Here is an 18,738-nt window from a genome sequence, read left to right on the forward strand (position 1 = left end):
TCAGCCGGGCTCCTCAATCGTCCACTTAAGTACGCAACCGGTGCTAACAGGAAACTGCAACAAAGGCAGCAAGATGCGAGGATTCGCTGGAATCTGGAATGCCGAACAGCGGCTATTAAATTGTGGAAAGGAGGACAACGATACCACAGCCAAGATTAAAAATAAGATAGGTGATCTGAGCAGGCACCGGGCCTGCAGAATTCAGAGTGTTGCTGAGCAGACATGGTCTCCAGCCGCGCCCACAACTTACGCCCATTAGCGGCGCAACATTAGCGCCAGGACCTCAAAAACCAAGAAAAGCCGACATTGTAACCAGGAACTAACCAAAATGTGTCCCAATGCGAAACCAAACCGAGTCAAATGGCGTTTAATTACGCGAAATTTTAAATCACTTCACTTCTTTCGCAGGCGTGTCACCACCGCAAGCTATGTCCGTCAAAGGATGAATGGTGTCATGGGACAAATTAAAAAACAAAAACAAAATCGGCCAGCATGCGATCCCCGCAAGAATTCACGTGAGTTTCCTCGCCATGACACCGCCGAGAAACAGCAGAGCCGATCTCACAATCGCCAAAAGTAAAGCAATCTTTTAACTATTTTACCCAACTAGTAAAACGCCTGTACAGGGGAAGTGCAGGAATGATATAAATATGATTAAGCTTGTGCAGGCAGTAATTATCAGTCAGATATCGTACAGGCTGCAGTACCAGAAACTACTTACCCGCACAGAAGGCCGTATAATCACAATCATTAGGGCAGCATATGGGACAACCTTTACCCTTCCCAGTTTTACAATCACCGCAAGAGACTTTATATTATCGATTGTAATACTTCTTAAGAAATCACAAAAGTCACATTACTACAACAAAAAGATGGTATGGGAAAACAAAATGGAGACCGGTCATCCTATAAATAGGTACAGCTCCTGAGAAATGGAGGGGGGACGTGGACTGATCCAGTGAATTTCTATAAACACCCTCGCCCTACAGAAAAACATAGATTCAAAGCTACGCGAGGGCAGGCGGCAATCCAGGATCAAATTCCTTTTAGGAAAGTTCCATAACCATGAAAGCAACAACATTGGCTGACACGGAGACGTTAAAATCTACAATGCATTAATGGTCGTATTGTAGTACTGTGGCAATCGCTGTAATTCAATTACCTGCACCACACATGAATTAAATACTCTTTGCGATCCCCTAGAGACAATATCGAATAGATGCCTCAGCATCCCTACAAACACTCCATCGGCCTTTTTTGTCTTGGCTACAGGCAGGGTGCTGTTGCATCCGGGAAGGCCGACCCGAGCCGAGCTCCGTCGTCCCCGACATACGTGTGGCAGCGTGGTGAAGCGAGCGGCCAGTCAGTGTTGCTGCCTCGAAAAAATTCAGAAGCCGAAGGCAAACGTATCTTGTTTACTTCATAGCGAGAGATGAGCCGAAGCTAAAGAACAATGCCCCGATGTTGATATTACATTACAAGACTCGAGCAGAGTGATAGCTATAATTCACTGCTCAAACAGGAATGAAGTACAGTGCTTGGGGGGTCTTATTTATACCCAAACCACCAACGGTCAAAACAAGGGTTCCCTCTAGATTGTGCACCCGACACGAACGGCACCGACACACACTACACTCTTTCCAGAGTTCGTAAGCGGTCGGTAGTAGCGGAGCATGCTGAGTCCGATAGAGGGGAGAGAGAAGATCTCCGCTACAGCTTCCACGCCCTTCGGACAGGTCTCTGCTTGTTGCGTCGGCAAGCCACCGGAGGTTTATCGCGCCGATAGCGAGGCCCTGCGATCCAGACATGTAGCCACGCGTTGAAACCGTCGGCTGCACGCGTGAGTCACCGACAGCGGGGTCTGCTTGAAAGGCGAATGAGTGGGGGCTTCGCCGCAGAGCCGAGGAGTATTGAACGAAGCACAGCGATGGGCTGATATGTAACAGCTTCACCGCCGGGGGTCCGAGATGCCGATGGATAAGTGTCGTCAACGGTTGTCCGGAGGAATGCTTTCGAAGAGAAATGCTCGGCAGATGCTCGACTCTAGGCCTGGGCTGTGCGACATCGTGCTGGAACTTCTCCGGGGTGGTCAGTGGATGAATAGTGGCTCCCAAGAACGTCTCTGGCTTGGTCAGGCAAGCAACAGAACAACACAGGAAGACACAACTGCATCGCCGGCAAGCGGGAAGACGAATCCACACTGAACCTCTGCCATGCTTGTAAAACACGGTAATAACTATCTACAAGAGTTATATTTAACACAGTGGTACTTTAGCCAAGAACGCAAACTTGAAAAGTGACATTTCGCGTGATTGGAAATGTTCCACACAAAAAAATGTAATTTCAAAGGGCGAAACCTACTTTAGAAAAATAATTCAAAGAAGAACATTAGGTCTCTACAGGTCACTTCTTGCCTTAAAGGACTCCGACTTAATCCATCGGCATTGCCATTCAGTGTCCCCTTTTTGTACCGCACTTCAAACGTATACTGCTGCAGAGTAAGACTCTAGCGTAGGAGGCGACCGTTCTTTTAGGACATCGTGTGCAGCCTAGTGAGAGGGCAGTGGTCGGTCTCTACTATAAACTTCGAGCCGGCGAGATAACTGGCCAGTTTTTGCACCGCCCAAACAAGACACGCACACTCCTTTCAGGGGCGCTGTACGCTTCTTCACTAATCGTCAGCCTCCCACTTGCGTACAATAATGGATGCTGCTTATTGTCGTCAGCTTTCAGACACAAAACTACGCCCATTCCACGGTCACTAGCATCACACTGGACCACGAAGGGCTTTGAGTAGTCTGGCGAGTTCAGTACAGGGTGGCTAGGTAAAGCGTTTTCAGGTCAGCGAATGCCAGCTATTTTTTTTTTCGTCCCACTCGACTGTTAGCGGTTTGTTTTTTTAAAGCGCATCGGGTAAAGGGCTAGGCAGCTCAGAGTACCTCGGAATGTACCTCTGATAGTAACCTGCGATTCCCAAGAACCATCTAATATCTGTCTTGGTTCGGGGCTCCGAGAAGTCTCCGATTGCCGCTACCTTAACTTCAGAAGTTTGGCGATGACCCCTACCTTCAACCTCCTTGTAAAGCAGAAATGGTGAATGCAGCAACTCATTTCCAAAGCGGTCCTTGGACGCCGGAGTAAATCAAGTTCGTCATAGATCTTAAAGGATTACTGACAAGAAATTTCAAAGCTAAGATAACTATGCAAAATGCTTCCTTTTTATCAGGAGATATCTCCCAGCAAGTTTCAACAGCAACCGTTCGGCGTAAAATATTTCAAATTCGTTTTAGCCTTCACCCGCACGAGAATTCCCACAGCAGGCCGACATGGCATCATCTGCTACTTGCCCCAAACTGTCGACGTCGGGGCTCACGTGATGAAGCCGACGCCTTGGCTGTGGTTGGCGCGCGCTGCTCCGGCGTGTGTAAACTTCTTGGTGTTGGGACTCATGTCATGCTGCCCGGGCGCGTGGGGACGGTGAAGACCTCGGCCGGTTTGGGAGCGCGCATGCGTTCGCTCACGCGCGCGTCCAGAGCGGCAGCGGTACGGCAAGAATGGTGACGTCACGTGATACCTACTGTCATGGCGACAGCTTGGCATTTGCTTTGTCGAAACCGAATCTGACACGAATAAACGACGGCGAAAGTGGATGTTTACGCTTCGCTCGACCGTCTAATGTGTCATTGTGTGATTAGTGGGCTGGTAGGAAACTTTCGTGTCAGTACTCCTTTAAGACCTGAATGTAGATGTCATCTGCAACTTTTTCTGCTCAGAATGAGTCAAATGTTATCGATTGCCTATAGGAATGTGCTGATGCTACACACAGCATGATGCGCGCCGTAGTGGGGGGGCTTCGATATATATTTGAACACCAGAGGGTCTTTAAATTGCGCCCGAAAAACTATTCAGGGGTGGTATTCTCATGTTTTGTCCTTTTTCTGTCCCTTTCAAAAGTGTCCCTTTTCAGCGAGCCCTGATTGGCTAAAAGCAAACAATAGGATGTAATGTAACGCAAGCGCGGCGGACCTACTGCGTTTGACCACGGCTTCTTCGAACAGGCGACTTGAATTTCAAACAGACAGTTTTTGAAGCAGTCAAGAATGCGCCGATTATCGCCTCGTTGTTGGCTCTAGTGGTCTAGCGGTCGAGAAGCAATGCAGACGCCTTCGATATGCCCCGAGAAGCATTCCGCCAACATTTGCGCCACTCAAAGAGGACCGTGCGGTGACTGAGCGACGAGCTCCGGGACGAACTTGGTCAGCGGACGTGCGGGCTCAGCGTCCAGAAGCAAGTGTTACGCGCCCTTCGTTTCTTCGCTACCGGTTGGCTTTAAGTCAGCGGCCGGTAACAAAAAACGATATCGCTGTCGCAGCCCTCCCTGAGCCTGTGCATTCTACGCCGCCGCCACACAGTGAAATAAAGAATCGTCTGCGAGCTAGCTAACAGTCGGCAGGTGCAATGTCATAAACGACCGTCTGCGAGCTTGATAGCTGTCGATCAGACCACCAAAATTACACAAGCACTCCGCATGACATTTATAACCTTTTATTGGTTTATGTACGCATGCACTTACCAACCTAACGTTCGTAGACTTCTCCCGCAACAGGTACGTCGTAAGAAACGAAAATACCCACCTCTCACGCATTTTTTTCACTCGTAGAGCACCGCAAAAATGTCAAGGACGTAAATCACTATTCCAGGTCCTTGTAAGAGCCCGCGTCGGCATGCCACAAGTGCGTCGATGCCAAAATACGTAACTGGACGGTTATCTTGATGCACGGGCATTGTCATCGACCTCAAAATGAAGTCCACAGCGAAAAACTGAGTATCCGCAGCATTGTTTACACTTCACTGTCACAAGACAACGGCTGACTGCAGCTGCCATCTTTGGCCGTTCCTCACCTTGCGGTGCAAACTCAACGTCGTAAAAAAAATTTCATCTCGTTTATTTTTTACATTACATTCAGATAAACACATCAAAGTTACTCTGATAGGGTTCCTTCAAATACATTTGCAAGAACAGTTACGGTATTTGAATCAAACGCCCACTGCTTAACCGGAAGTACGTCACGATGAAAGGGACGCAAAAGGGACGTTTTAAAAAGAGACAGCTGCGAGAATACCGCCCCAGTTCGGTTTCATATCTACGTTCTGCGTCAGCGGCAATACGACGGGTGAAACGACACACAGGACATGAGCAGAAACGTCTTTTGATGGGCCATAAGCTCTTTTAATGTTTGCGGTGAAGACGGTGTGATGTAGTGCCGGTGGACTAGGAAGAAGAGGAGACCGAGCGCGCAGCTGCAACGAGTGCGTGCAGAAAAATCGAACCAGGGGCGGTATTCTCGAGTTTTGTCCCTTTTGCGTCCCTTTCAAAAGTGCCCCTTTTGGCGAGCCCTGATTGGCTAAAAGCAAACAACCGGAAGTGACGTAACGCAAGCGCAACAAACCTACTACCAACGCCCACTGCTTAACCGGAAGTACGTCACGATGAAAGGAACTCAAAAGGGACGTTTTCAAAAGGGACAGTTACGAGAATACCGCCCCAGGCCGGTGATCAGGGGACGCCTGGTACGCGCTCGGCTTGAGAGCGCGGCCCTGTGATCGTTTCGGGGAAGACCCGGAGCGCAACCGCTCCTGTTCCCGAGAGCCGTCCGCCGCTGATCCCGACAACGCGTGGGCTGGCCGTGCCTGGATCTGGTGACGCGCTGGGCAAGAGAGCGCGGGTCCGGATTCACCTGGAGGGGGAACCCTCTACTCTCACCCGCTGCTACGCCCTCGAGCCGTGACTCATCGGAAAGGTCGACGATGCCTTCCTGACGTCCCACGCCTGGCTACGACGGGGCCTAGAGCCGGTAATCGAGCCAGCCTCACCGTGACGTTCTCGTCGACTCCGCACGCATAGGGACTTCAACACCTCGAGGGGCTGCGACAAAACTCCGTAGGACGTTTGCTTTCTTTATTGCTGACAATTCCGTTAACCTCTTGCCTTTTTTAGCGCTGATATCTTTCGTCTCGCGTACTTGCTTTCGTGCTTTAACTTCTGCTTCTTTCGTGTCATGCATAAAGCAGCGTTTACTCACGCACGCACTGGCCACTGACTCGTGACTTTCACGCCAATCCTTGGCCTATTCATTACAGAAGCATTATGTGCCCTTAAAGGCGGTATAGTCCGATTCTGTGCGTAAAAATACGGACTGGACTGCATTTGTTTGTATTGCGTTGTTGGGAGCTACATTGCCTAACGGGTCGCAACACTTTCAGCTTTCTTATTATCAGTGTGGCTATGTCCAGGGGTGTGGCAGACGGAAAGGTTCTGGCCACGGAGTGGTTCCGGCCGTACATTGCCGGGCCTGATGCAGAGCAAACTGATACAAATACTGTTGATATGATAGAGCTATGAGGCGGTCTTAAACAAATTACTTTTAACATGAATAACCATGGTACAAAAACAGAGTTTTTCATATCAACAGGCTACCAAAATAGGGAACCTGCAGATTGAAGACGATGAAATATAAGGCGCCCTGCAGCGTAACGAAGGAAATTATTCAATACTGTTTGACAGGAGGGAGGGGGGTTGTAAATTCAGACAGGCATGTGAATGGGAGCATCTAGAACAGCAAGGATCAAAAGTATTCGCGCGTGTTGTTACGATAATGGCGTCAAAACATACGCCCCAGACTTCTCAAGACTGCGCGGCTTGTATCCTTTCTAATTACCATCGCACCTCGAGCGTCACATCAATGAAAATCACACTAGCATTACCCCTACTGTCTCTTCGCAGGAAAGTGTTTCGGCTGTGTCAATTTCATAAAATGTACTTCACCAATCCATTACTCAGAAATAGATTATTGGCCCAACCAACTTACGCTTCCACTCGCATTGATCATCGCGATAAAGTAGGACTTCCGTCAGCGCACACCAAGTGTTTTCAGGAGTCATTTGTGCCAAAAACTTCTGTATGTTTGAATCATCTTCCTCATGATATTGTTGGTGTCGAAGATGCTGCTTTATTTAAAGTTGCTGTCACTAATTTCATTTGTACGTAGCCTTAGTTCAACCATGTAGCAAGCGATGTTACTTGATTGCAATTTTTCTGTTGTTGTATTCTGATTTGTATGCTGTACATGTACGTATGTACCCACTCCCCTCTGTAATGCCCTCGGGCCTTGAGGGTAACTGAATAAATAAATAAATAAATATGTGAATAAACGGCGTTGGTTTCCACGGAAAGAAAAGCTTTGCGATAGGCGCGAGAGAAATATTTATTTTAAATGACGATAATTTCCTAGGAGGTTTTCACTTAGGGAGTGCTTTCCGTACTCATGAGGCGCATTTTGCTTTCGCTTCATAATGTGTTGTGCAGCACAAACCTGCCACGAGAAACCGCATAGGCATGCTCCAAGAACTGTACTTACATGGGCGCACTTTCCGGAGCGGAATAAGGTACATGTCCGAGTGCGTGTAGTGAAAAGCGTCCTTCAATATACACAATACAAGAATCTGGAGCTAGCGGGAATGCGGCTCACATCAATCCCGGCTGTGCGGCCATGGGTCGCCATAAAACCATCTGCTCGACTTGGTTTCATCATTGCCTCGGACTGGGACGTTTGAGTAGTGGTAAATTCTTAAACAGTACCACAAAAGTATAAAGACGAGTGTCTAATTGTAAAGTATAAAATAAGAAACGCTGTTTTAAACCTAAGACAATAGAAAGAAAAATTGCAGCGGACATCCACGTTTAGGTCTTAAGATATATGACGTGATAACGTTACCTAATTGTCAAGGGAGAGCCAAGAAGGGATCTGCTTGGAATCGCCGTTCATGCTCTCCGAGCGCTTACGTTTAACCTAACGAGACTAGGAACTACAGCTTTGTGTGGGAGAAGAAGATTCACTGGGCAGAAGCGACAATTGGCGAAAGCAAGTATCCTTTCTGTCTTCTGCGCAGCAGCATCATTATTGGCAAGCCACGGCCCTGCCTTCTCCTTTCCACATTCGGTTTTAAGCAACTACGCCCGATTACAGCTTCAGGCGCCAGTTCTCTTTTTGGTGGGCAGACGTACTTCCCGGTTGACGGAAACGCTTTCTTCAGTGGTCGCTTCATGAGCAAGGCTGATAGCAGACAGTTAGCCTTTACGGAGAGTCATCGATGATCCCAGTAACAGTATCAGGTCAACAGTGGCACATCGGCGCATGTATCAACGGCGAGATAACCAACTCACGGCGCAGACACGACGCTTTATGAATCACCACTCGCAATTTCTGTCATAGCATCCGACGTATCATCATTACCCTGCTTCCCACCCTCCAGTTAACATTTGTATCTGGCTTCCTCAGTCGTAGTTTCCGGTTGCTAGTGGTAACGTATTTCCGTGGACACTTCATGAGCACGGCTGTTGCCGAACGGCTAGCGGGCGCGGCAAAATCGAGAAATGAGTTTAATAATGCCATCGCGTTAAAAACATATCCATGTTAATGTGAGTCGGCGGAATGGTTCTGCCTACTATTTTGCAGACCAAGCTGATAATTTGAATGTGTAAACTTTTGCATGAAGACTATTAAGGACTGTTATTTCGCCAATATTTTCATAATACATTGCTCGAAAAGCTCAGCAATGTTTTAGGCACTCACCTATAAAACATTGCCTCCCCGGAGAACTGTTGCACAAACCTTTTGCTGCAACTTTGCCGGCTACTCTGTCGAGATGTCCCGCTAAGTCTAGATGTCCGCGCGCAGTTAGTATACGTAGTGCTACTGCAAAAACTAACCTGGAAGCGAACTCTCCTTACCACAAACTAGCGTATATACATGTTGGGTTTGTACAAAAGCTACACATGCACCGATGGTCGCTCGCCTGCACTAGTCCTCCACAACTGAACAAATGGAGCGAACTTCGAGTTTCCAAGCCACGCGAGGGAAGTGGAGCGAATTTCAGCGCTTTCGGCGGCCTCCTATATACAGTAATGCGTAGAGGAGAAAGAAAACCCAAGAGGGCGGTTAAGAATCTGACCGCTTATCTTCACATGACCCCTCACGTCGACATAGATCCCGCTCTCGATGATGATGATGATGATGATTGCTATTGGTTTCCCCTTTGAAGCGGGGTGATGACATGTCATCTTACCAAAAAGGACAAATATAACGATGTTTTACACTCTTGGTTTAATTCTAGCGCTGCTTAGGGCAGGATCGAAAGCTTATTAGGCCCGAAATACTTTCTTTTCCCTGTTACAGGTGGTAAATGTCCTAGGCAATATTCCCCTCTCGTCTGCTTTTCGTCCACCAGCATTCTAATCTTTTCGTCCCCTCGACAGCCTTGAACTTCCTCTCTGATACCCTTAAATCCTAGGGCTTCTGGAAGCCCAATATTCCCTTCATGTAGATTTGGATGGATACCCTCACATTCTAACACTATGTGCCGCATAGTTTCTGTTTCTTTTCCGCAGACCACGCATACCCCATCATTTTGTGAATACTTCCCCACAAAACTCTTAGTTCGCAGGCAACCTGCTCTAGCCTCAAAAAGCAAAGCACTGCCCTGGGAATTATTGTTGAAATTTTCCTTTCTGATGTTCAATTTCTCAGCACTCTACACCTCTAACGACGTTTTAGCTTCCATTTGTTCCCTCCATTTATTCGTTTCAATCTGCCTTGCCTCTTTTTTGGTTACCTTGGCTGTTTTGGATTCTCCACTGTTCTTTCCGTATTTCATCGGTAGCCTCCTAGTCTTTCTTAACCACTGCGTGTCCACGCTTTTCAAGTGTAAGTACCTAAAAACCTTAGCTGCCCACCTTCGTTGATCCATTGCCCTCAACCTCATCTCAAAGCATATTTTACTCTGAGCTTCTCTAACTTCAAACGACGCCCAGCCCATATCTCCCTGAACTTTTTCGTTAGTTGTTTTTCCATGCGCGCCTAAGGCCAAACGTCCTACCGTTCTCTGATTTACTTCAAGGCCTAATAGAACGTCTGATTTTAAGCAGAGTACAGCTTTCGCAAACGTGAGTACAGCATTCGCAAAAAGCATCCACACTCCCAAATATTTATATTCCTTCACTCTAGGTAATTCGCCTTGCTGGATAGACACAACGTCGGTGGCAGCGTCATTGAAAACCATTATTCCTGATTTTTCTGCACTAAACTTTAACCCGAGGTCAGTGGCTTCCGTGCCGCTAATATTTATTAGCCGCTGCATATCGGTTTGGTTATCACCTAAAAGAGCAATGTCGTCTGCGTATAACATTCCCGGAATATGTTGTTGTACCAGTTTTCCTTGCAGCATATGGGTTAGGCTAAACCCTACTTGACTTTCTTTGAGTTTCTTTTCTCACCCTGCCATGTAAAGCATGAACAGTATTGGGCTCAAAGGGCATCCCTGTTTCAGTCCCCGATGGATGTTGACCTGCTGGGCTCATTTCTGTCCTTCCCCAGTAAGGTGCACTCTATTGTCTCTATAGATTGCTATAAGGAACTGTAGTAACTCGTCATCTAATCCCTGGAGTTTCAGCATTCTCCACAGCCGTTCTCTGTTTACATTGTCATATGCTCCTTTAATGTCCAAGAACGTAATCCATAGTGGTCTATTCTGGGCTTTCGCAATTTCAGTGCATTGCGTTATCACGAACAGATTGTCATCCAGTCGCCTGTCTTGTCTAAATCCATTCTGCAGTTCCCCAAGTATTTCATTTTCTTCCATCCATGCTTGAATTTCTGATTTTATCGCCTGCATTACGAATCTATACACCACTGACGTTACTGTGAGTGGTCTGTATGAATCAATACTGGCTTTGTCTCCTCTGCCTTTATATAATAAATTCATCCTACTTTCTAACCAGTCCTGTGGTATTTGTTTGGTTTCCATCACCTTATCAATTGCCCTCATAAACGATTCCTTACTTTTAGGTCCAAGTAGGTTTATCAGTTGCATTGGTATTCCGTCCGGGCCCACTGCTGTGGGGGGGGGGGGGAAACCATTTGCTCTGCTTTTTTCCAATCAAGGTTGCTCAAACGTATTTCCCTTTCCGCAGTCTTTTGTGGCGCTGATGTTATCAGTGCAGGTTTCCCTACCACTATTGTCCTAAACGTCTCACTAAACACTCGATGAATATGCACCAACGCGTGCTCTCCTTCTAAATGCTCCCCCTCCTCATCAATAAGGAATTTTTGATGGTTATCGTTTTTTTTAGCTTAGTGATTTTACATGGTTCCAAAACTTCCTGGATACGCTTTTGTCCTTCCGTATTTCTGCCATCCATTGTTCGCTTTTCTGCTTGATCTTTGCTTGCACCATTTTCTGCACTTCTAGTTTTTTCCCACGGTAGATATCCCACTTCTCCTTCACTATCTCCGGTTCCATACCAGTTCTTTTTGCTCTCTATGTTCTCTCGACGCCTTTCTTCGCTGGTAAATAGCCTCTTTTATTTTCTTATTCAACCAGCTTCTTGACTTTCTCTTCCCTTTCCATCAATTTCGTTCCTTTGCTTCATTCACCTTACCCTTTATGAACGCAATCATTTCGTCGTGATCCCAATTTTGGCTTGGTATTTATTGATTTCATCTTCCAATCCATCAGCGATGATGTTTAACTGCTCATTATTCAAATTATTTCCTGCTATTGTACCTATTTCTACATTTGTCCGGGTTGCGCCTAGAAAGTGCAAGTAAACCGCTTGTGGTCGCTTCCTAAGCTGTCTGTTCCATTTTCATCTATCTTCTTTTCCCGCAGCCTTCCGTATACTGTCTCGGATACTAAACTGTAGACTATGCTGGACTGTCTGTTACCGCTTTCCCACGTATTTGTCCGCCACACTTGCTTTCCGTGTTTACTATTACAAGCCGGTTTTCCTGACATAGATCTATCACTAGAAAACCGTTGTGGTCTGTGTATCTATCCAAACCTTCTATATGGGCATTCATATCTCCAACTATGATTATTTCGCCCGAATCTTTGAACTCGTTTATATCTCTTGTCAAACAGTTTACCATTTCCACCCCCCCCCCCTCCCGCCACGGCAGCTCTGTGGCTAAGGGATTCTGCAGGTGAGCACGAGGACGGGAGTTCGATTCAAGGCCGCGGCGGCCGCTTTTCTGCTGGAGGTGAAAAGCAAAAGTGGCCGTGCGTACAAGATTTACGCGCAGGGTAAAGATTCCCAGGTGGTCAAAAGTGATCTTGAGCCGTCCACTACTGTGCGCCTCATCGCCTATGAATCTTAGGCGCGTTACATCCCACAATAAATCAATCATGAATTCGCAGGCACAGTTTTACCTTTAGTATACGTACTTACTAAGCAACTTGATGGCGCGCAGTTTCTTCGAACCGAACAGCGGCGGGGTCGGTCACCGCTGCTAGCTGCAAACGGCAATGTAACCAGCGCCACTCTTATCCTAGCGCGACGCTTTGATCAATATTACGCCCATCATTACGTGCCAGCACAGCCGCGATTAAACATATCAGTTCCGGGGCGGCGGGAGAAGTGCAAATGTCCAAGCAGAACGCTGCTCCCTGGTTACCGCGGCGCAGTGAAGGAATTCTGTCGCCGCTCGCTAGCTACGTTCACTTCTACACGGACCTGTACGTACATAAGCTGTGTCAGGGTCTGATACACTTGTCCAGGCGATATTAAATGAATGTTTTCTAATCGCAGTAGGAGTTACCTATTGTGAAATTGTTAAAAATTGGTGGAACGCAAACTTTTGGTGTTGATTGATTATCAGGTATAACGCGCCGACGCTATGCAGGGGATGAGGGGCCCGTAGTGGAGGGCTCCTAAGTACGTTTCACAGCTGGTATTGTTTACCGTGTGCCGAGAAATCGAACACACGGGCGTTTTCGCTTTTTACATTCATTTACATTCATCATAAAAGCGGACACCGCGGTCGGGAATCGAAGCCGCGTCCTTGTGCTCAGCAGCACGCCTTAGCTACTGAGCCACCGTTTATTATTTTCCTGGGTATATTTCCGCCGCTGGGTTTCCGCCGCTGTTTATTATTTTCCTGGGACTCCTGGAAAGTTGTATATTGGGGAAAATGGGCGTTGCATTATATTCGCCTAAGAAAACTCCCACAATATTTGTCGACATCTGGTAACCCTGACGCGCAATTCCCGGCTCATTCTCCTGAAAGTCGACAAAGTCCAGTTTTGCAGGAAACAAATATTTATGATGGGATTGGGACCAATAAAAAGAAAAATTATAGCGGGATTTCACATGCAAACACAAAAGACAAATGCAACAGCCACGCAGCTGTGATTTTGAATAATAAAGTGATAACAGTGATAAATTCGTAGAGCGCAATTGCCAAATAAAGTGTTTAAAAGTTCCGAAACTTTTATAGGGGTATACCCTTGAGCTAGCAAAATATTTTTATATCAAGAAATCATTTTCGTATTTTCGATGAACTGCACCCGGACGTTTTACCGGTTTTTCCTTCCCTTGCGAGGTGCGCGCAGAATGTTCACAGCTGTATATCTGTTGTAAAGCAAAGTTTTCTATTCCTCACTGATGGCATCGTTCCTCACGCAAACGCACTGGCCGACAGACAACTTTACACAACGGGTTTTACAACAACGGTGATGGTGATAAAGGAAGGAACAGCAAGCACCACAAGAAAAAACTCCCACCTCCCCTCGCGTGACCCCCTGTGTAGATTCGACGCATAGGCGGAGCGACGAAGGGACCGCGTTTTATAGCGCGCCTAACGTTGAGGGGATTGCGTAAGCCGGTCCCAGTCGATGACGACATTGGCGTACTTGTAAAGCGGCGTGGACTCTAGGTGTTTCAACCAAGCGTGGATGTTGCCTCTCCGGAGAACGGCACACCAGTTATATGCGCAGCGCACCCGATGGAGAGGAAACCGCGGAAGAGAGAGTAAGTACTGCACATGCGCCGGCCCCAGCGCGTCTGCCGCGGCTATGACGCAAAGTGCAGCGGCTATGACGCAACACAATCCAACACAATCCACTTTAATTCAATCCAATCCAAATCCAATCCAATCCAATCCAAGGCAAGCCAATCCATGTCAATTCAATCCAATCCAAGACAATCTAATCGAATCCAATCCAATGCCCCTCGCGAGAGAGTGTTCGCTATCGGAGAGGAGAGGGGGTGAGCGGCGGAGAGCGCAGCTGGTGCCGCGAGGAGAATGTGGGAGCGGCGGACAACGACGACGACGACGCCGGAGGGACAAGCGAGTGAATGAGATGCTCTGCATCTAAAGAAAAAAGACCGCTTGCCTTCGTTGAAGTGGGACCAGCGTCCCTCGTGTCACGAAACCGACGTGTATCCGAGTGTACCATTCCAACACAGTTTATTCAATTTAGTTTTGCACTGTGACTGTATCATATCTTGCGCAGCATGCACCTCGTGTCAAACCCGCCCCCTTTGATACGATAGTGCGGCGAGGGTACGCACGCTTTCTTGTCTCGCTCGGTATATAAACACTGCTACAATAAAGATGCGGCCTTCTTCCCATCGCACCCCTGTGTCATGCCTCGTTCGATCGCGCTAGCGATACAGCGACTCTGGTTGCGTGAAGGAAACCTTCGTGTTTTAACCAAAGTTCTGTCAGGAAACGGGCTTCGGTTTTTTTATTAAACCTGTATTTTTGAGGAGTGGTTGTCCTTGTCATTTCTCTAATGTTTCGTTTTTTGCTGTAAATTAGACATTGAAAGCGAGTATAAACTGAAAAAAAAGCGGAAATCCAAGAGCGTTAACCTTTCTTTCTCTTGTCCAGCTGTTCACTCCTTGTCTGGTCGTCCGTCCCAGGAGTTTTATTTCCGTTGTCTGCTTGAAATCGGCTGCACAACCCATCTTGCAGATAAGTGATAAGGTTTGCAGTTAAAGAACGCTGTCTGATACTAAACATGAGGGCCTTGCCTACCATAATGAGCACGTGCATACATAAAGGGGAAGAGATGACAATAGCTAAGCTAGATCTCTACGAACTGAAAGATTATACTTGAATAGTTTTTATGCATTTAGACTATTCTAACATGACAGCAATAAATGTACATTGAAGTAGACGCAATACTGATATTTTAAAGCCAATATTGGTAGAGCAATAGCATGCACTACTGAAATAGCGAAGTAAAGCCTGAAGATATTTCTGAAGTGGCTCAAAGACAAGGTAATTACAAAGACTTTTCAAAAAGCTACAGAAGATTGAAAATTGTGCGAGTAAGCCCTAAAACATTTATTATTTTGAGGTCGGAGCATTGCGGGGAATTACAGTTACCCACCCTACTTTGTACGTCGTCCTTTCAAGGAAATATTTTTTTGCCAATGTGGCAAGGCCGGATATGCATGTTAAGCTACAGTAAAAATAGTTTTACGAAGTCCTCATCGCGTGTGTCTTATACCTCTACTACTCGGCCGTTTCAATGGCCTGCTAAAAGTCATTGAACAAATTGTGTATCGATTGCCCCATAGTGAATACATAAGGCGCACATGCGGCGAGCGTTCAATTGCCCATTGAGGGCTGCCGTGCAGTACAGTAATAATTCTATCAACACCTTCTCACCACTATTTGACATTCCTCGCCATAAATGAACAAAGCGTTGCGTAAAATTGCAAAGCTTGGTGAGCTTAGTGCAGGCATCAAGTAAGTTGCTTCAGGGCACCGTTTCGCACAAAACGTGTGTACAGACTCGAATGCAGTATTCATGTCAGTGAGGGCGCAATTTTATGTTAAAACGTAATGCATTCGTGACATAAATAGGCCATGAATTTAGCAGCGCAAACAACACAACACAAGAAGGGAAAAGTGTACAAACACGGCACTAACAACTCATTTTTATTGCGTTTGTGAGCGGTTTTTGTTGAACTTAGACAAAAGGAAGAAAAAGTTGAAAGAAGGAAACGAGAATTCCTCACATGATCTCACGCCAGAGTACGAACAACGAGCAACGCGTGGCAATGATTTCGGGTTTTCGGATTTTCTGTACGCGTGAAAGTGCTAATCTACTTTGGAAGAGAGATGTTTACTCTGTTACTAGGAATGACGTAGCAACTCCCCGAATTGTCCATTTTAGCTTCCTGGTGCAAACCGACAAACCCGCTATCGCCATGATACTCTCTCCTAGAGATGCCAGCAAACTCCATTTTTACGCTTTAATAAAATATCTTGGTCAGTAAAAGATCTGAAACCTGTTTTTTTTTTGTTTTTAGAAATCTGCAGGCCGCCTTGTCTCGTCTGTGACAAGAAAATTACCTTCAAAGAGCGGCATATACAGGAGGTTTGGAAGGGGGAGAAAATAGTTAAAAAACGCGTAATGGCTTTGTTAGCCCTTCTTGGCTCCCTGAAACAAAATAAGGTGCAAAGCCAGTGCGCATGTATAACTGGTTTTGGGCCCTACGCCACTAATTATGAGACCTTATTTTGAGTTTGCGATGCTTACGGGATTTTTTATTTCAATTACTAGAGCTATCACAGAGACGCAGAAGTTTAATCGAATTTATCCCAAAGGAAACACACGTTGAATTCACGAATTTATTATCAAAATTACCATGCAGCATTGTATAGATTTATCTCGAAACAGTACTACATAAGGCGTCCGAATGGAACAAACTTAAACTAAGTTGGGCATATTATAAAATACCAGAATACATACACGAGAAAACAGTCAAAGAGAATACCGCGATCAATGGCGTTGAGCGAAGCGAATGCGGTGTGCGAACCAATGTTTGGAATTTACGTACGTTCCTCTGAGAAGCTTGCATTCACACCAACAACAATCACAATAAGAAAATAATGCAGGCGAGTGGTAAGCGAGATACAATGCTTTCGTTTCGGAGGAGATAGACAAATAATGCCTTCCACCGAAGAAACCACGTAAGTCAGCAACAACACACAAATTTCAAAGAAACTAGTCACATGGTAATAAACTAGGGAGTCCAGCTACGAGTGAAGGCGGGAAAAAACAGAAACTGACCAAGGTAGGATGTTCAAGTGGCCTGCGAAAGTCACTGTGCCTTTTGCTGCATGTGCCGTCATCCAGGCCCGAACAATGTGTTACGCAACGACGAACTTACATAGCCGGCGTGGAGTGGTTGGAAAAGCAGCCAAGCCTAGCTTAGGAAGATCGCATATCCAAATTGTGTCGGCATATTTTGCACAAAATGCGGGTACAGATTGGCGATACGTGTGATTTAGAAGCTCAGATAATGCGTCTTGCCCCGCTTCCTTCCAGAATGCTGTTCGTTGTCGAGCGCGTGACGTTTTCGTTTATTTCTGCGAAGTTTCCGACGTAACGCCTGCAGTACTCCCACGCTATGAGGAAACTTTGCACGCGTATTACGCAATATGGCTACTGGGTTCATTTTCGGATTTTTTCTTCAGTGCTACCCTTCCCCTGTCACCCGCTCTCTTGAAGCATCAATACGTTAGCGCTGCCTACGGGAAGCTACGGCTTATGCAGCGCGATGCAAGTGCTCGCCCTCTATACACAGGTGACGCGGCAACTGAAGGATCAAAATGTGGCAAGATTACTACCGTGGTGACGACAGGAAGGATACATCATTTGAGCAAGGCCACGACTGCATAGCGATGATTTCTCTACTCCCGGTTTTGTCATAGCAATTTCTGCTAACACAGTCACCAGCCATGCCCGAGGAGGCGCAATCACCCTAAAGCGCGTCCCCCATTGAAGCAGATTCCGGCCTTAACATCACATAGTATAATTTATAAAGTAGCCAATGCAATACCTAGATTATAAACTCTGAAGAATTAAACTATATTCTATTAAGAAACAAAACCAAGTAAATAGGGACTAGTTACAGGTGATTTCAGACAACAAATTTAGCAAGGAGTGGATGGTTGATGGTTTCGACTTTTTAAATATATAATATAACTCCTCGATGCATATAATGCCCGCTTTCTGAATTTAACCTGACTGTATAACCGATGTATAACTTAATATAACCGATGAATAACCTGGTTTTTTCCTCTAACTATAAAAATACGGAGAACGTATCTAGGCGGACCCCGAAACTGTATGCCTCTGCGTCTTACACAACTTTAACGACGTCTATCTATAACCGTACTTGTTAGCAGCAATTGTTCATCTTCATTTCTCATTTCACAACGTAGACCATAAGACAGTACTTCGCCTCTTTGCCAACTTCAGCGACATCTATCTACAAACCTACTTGTCAGTTGCAGTTGATAATTTTGATTACGTCTTTCAAAGAAGCCAAATTAGCGAAATCCTCTGCTAAATGGGACAGGTATCGCACTTACCTGCGAGAGTACACCTCCCTGTTAAACGGCCCAAAAAGAAACCTTTATTGTAACGATTTTCTTGACATCCTTAGGGTTAACCCGCCGTACGTTTGGAAATATTTGGCTCCTAAAACACAGCTAAAGGTGAATTGTCCCTAACTAACCCTGATGGTTCGGTAGTCGGTCCTTCTGATTGCCAGAAGTCATGAATTCGTAATTTTTGACTGTCTCTACCAACGAAGGCGGCGCCAACATTCCATTTTTGCGGTCTGATAACTCTCCAGAAATGCCACCTATCAATCTCATGAGCGAAGAAATCCGAATTGAACACACTAGTGTTTAGTATTGTACTCGCGGTCCGAAGTGTGTGGCTTCCTAATTAAAACCTTGTATGTTTTCTTAAATTTGGTTTATTTCCTTTCCACCTTTTAAAGAGTGTGCACTCTTGTATTTCATGTCGATTATCTGTCATCCATACTATAATGCCCAAAGGGCGAAGTAGCTATGTAAATAAATAAAT

Source organism: Haemaphysalis longicornis, unplaced genomic scaffold, assembly GCF_048455015.1.
Source record: "Haemaphysalis longicornis isolate Haplotype H1 unplaced genomic scaffold, Haemaphysalis longicornis Haplotype H1 scaffold_2, whole genome shotgun sequence".
Lineage (NCBI taxonomy): Eukaryota > Metazoa > Arthropoda > Arachnida > Ixodida > Ixodidae > Haemaphysalis > Haemaphysalis longicornis.